A 3,032-nucleotide genomic window follows, 5' to 3' on the forward strand; every position below is an offset into this window, starting at 1 on the left:
GGTTTCTCAAAGTTGAAGTATCTTTTTTTTTTTTTTCTTGTGCCACACAGACTGGGAGATGGAAGGTGTCATTCCACGAGGTGGAGGCCCAGGAGAGGTCAGACTTGGTTTTTGGTCAAGTTGCACTAGACAGTATCGGTCCAGGCTCCGTTGGCAAGAAGAGCGGGTCTGTCCACCAGGAGACAATCAGGGACGCGGCTTAGAGGGGCTAGGTACTCAGGAGCCCCCTAACAAGCCGGAAAAGTCAAGCAGCTCGCGCTCCTTGGGGCTCAGCTCTCCCTCGCAGCTGCCATCCTCCGATGAGGCTCCGAGCTGGCCCTGTGGTCTGGGGATGAAGAGGCGCAGGACAGCGACGCACTGGCGGGGGGAGGCAGCGGGAGGCGCGCGGGCAGCCAAGGGTCGAGTGACGGATGTTAGCAGCCCCCTGGCAAGCGCGGCGCGCACCGCGTCGTGCTCCGCAAGCAGCCGCTGCTGCGCACGATTATATTCTACTGCGGAGCACAGCGTCTTCACTTTACTCAGCTTCTTGCTGGTGCCGCCGGTGACACGTGCTGCCACAGCGCCTGGAAGCCCAAGTTTACCAGCTTCACGCGGTAGTGTTCGCTTTCATTGCGGCGTGCTACGGCCGCCGAGCCGCCCCGGCTTCAGTTGCTCCAGATCGCCGGCGGCGGCTGCAGCGCGGCCGCTCCGGGGATGCGCGTCTCCGCCGAGTAGCGCAGGTTCCAGCGACTCCAGGAGAGGCGGGCATGAGTCTGGGCAGCGCGCCGCGATCCATCAAGATCTCATCCAGCCCTCGGGCGCCTGCTATGAGTTTCTGGACGCTACAGGAAAAGTGCCCCCGAGAAACGGGTGCGGTGGGAAGCGAACGGTTTCACCTCCACCGGTCTTAGGCAGGGCACTGCTGCAGGATTTCTTGGGGGCACCGGTCGCTGGTTTTCTGGAGCCCTAGGACCCCATGTTGTACAAGGGCTGAGAGTTAGGGAAGCAAGGTGCGCTGGTGTCCCTCGCGTGTGGTCAGACCTCCCTGGTCTCCTGAAGTATCTTTTGTAGTTTCACAAAACAAGATAGGAAGAAGCTCACGACACTGACTAATTTTTGCTTTCACCAAGTATTTCATGTTGTAAAAGAAGACATTTTATAATATTTCATTCGTGGAAGAACGTTCAAAACTGGAGCCAATGCTCTCAGAACTTGCAACAAAGATTTTGAAATATTTGCTCTCCCCACAGATTCATTCATCCACGCTTATGGCATTCTAATGATCCTGTCTGCTTTTGTTTTTGTAGGGCAACATTATCCTGTCTATTATTATTAATTGCATATATAACATAGCCATTTAACAAATACTTTCGAGGGCCAGCCTTAAAGCCTTCTTTTAGGGTTCAAAAGAGATACTACAATAAGCGAGGAAAAACTAATACCTGAGGGCAAAAATAAATTTGCTCACACCATACTTCATTACATGTCTCTTTATTCTTCTACTCTGTTCTCTCTATTCTGTTTTCTCCCTGTTCTAATCCTCCTGCTTCTTCTCCTCTAGTATAATAATATTATTTTTTAGGAGGCTTGAAGCAATAAAAAATTGTAAGACTTATCTCTTATTGGTCAAAAACACATTCTTAGGGTAAGCGATAAGGGCAGAGCCATTTACCATGGCAACACAAGGTTCCAAGGTCTCGGATCCAGAGCGAGGGGGCGCAGTGCATCAAACTCTGAGATATAGCTCTTTATCAGCAGATTGGGCAGGAGAAGAATTGGCAGGCTTTTCTTAGGGTGCTTTGTGTAGTAACCTTGGTAAAACACATGCGACTCTGACCTTGTACATAACTGTAAAGTTTTAAACTTATGATCTATTTATAAAGGCCGTTAATCAAGTTTGAACTTGCTCCGAGGTAAAAATGAGCTAAATGTGTGCAGTTTGTGTTGGACCAGGGAGAGATTGTTACTTTCTGGGGTTAGTCTGAGCAAAAGGAACAAGGTAGGCTTTAAGTGTCTACAGTCCATGTGGGGCAATAGATCTGGCTATGAAGCATCTCCTAGTATATTTTCTATATATCAAAACTGTACAGCTAATGAAAAGTCATTTTCCTGACTATCCACAGATATATGTTTGCTCATAAGACTGAGAGGCAATCATGAGATTACAAGTACACATTTCATGAAAATGCATGATAATAGGGAGCTATCGTAACTGTTATTGCACAAGAAATTACAGATAAAAGCAACACTATTCAGAGTCTGTAGTCTGCAAGCCTTGATTGAACAGGGTACCCCATCTGAGAAATATTCTTCTGGTGTGTTGACATCTGAGTTATCAGTTGCTATAAGCTGTATTTGCATCCTGGCCCACATAGCTCATAACAACAGCTCCTGACAGTCACTAGTGAATGTTAGAAGCTGAAGTGGATTTGTAGGACTGGAAATGTTCGAAGAGCATTCTCTCTTCCCTCTATTCATTAGCCTGCACTCCTAGTACCTTCACTAAAGTCTTTAGATAAAGAATAAAGATTTCCCCTCACACTAAAGCAATTCTTTATGCCTGCTAAGAATCTGCTTGCTCCTCCTCCTCCCTTTTACCCGCCATCACCCCTGCTGTTCCTCTCCTGGCTGGTGGCTGCTGCCGCCTCATGGAGCACGAGCCTTGCCAGTGCTGCAGGTCCCGGGCAGGCTGAGCGGGCGCCCCCAGTGCGACTCCGGACCCACTCCAGGCCCAAGCATCCATCTGCCTGCTTGGGGGAGGAAGTGGGACTCCTGGAGAAAGTGTCAAAGCTTTATCCACCCACTGCGTTGACCTTTGTGCCTTTGTGTGAGCAAAGAGCTAGATTTTTTTTTTTATTTTAAATTTTTGTTTTTTATAGGGCTGAATTCATTTGGGGGACTGGTCACTGGTTTGCCAGCTAGTCCCCTCTCCTTGTCTGGAGAGCCATGCCTCAGCTCTGGGGACCTAACATGCTTGGGGTATCTACCACATCACACTTAGGGTTTCTTCATTAACTATTTAATAATACCATACATTTTTATAAGTTTAGATT

General features: G+C 48.3%; 1 pseudogene; it reads right to left on the minus strand.

The window, feature by feature from the left end:
- Positions 1-216: 216 nt before the first annotated feature.
- LOC131907894 (achaete-scute homolog 2-like) lies at positions 217-2,722 on the minus strand (annotated as a pseudogene).
- Positions 2,723-3,032: the final 310 nt, after the last annotated feature.

The sequence above is a fragment of the Peromyscus eremicus genome, chromosome 4, assembly GCF_949786415.1.
Source record: "Peromyscus eremicus chromosome 4, PerEre_H2_v1, whole genome shotgun sequence".
Lineage (NCBI taxonomy): Eukaryota > Metazoa > Chordata > Mammalia > Rodentia > Cricetidae > Peromyscus > Peromyscus eremicus.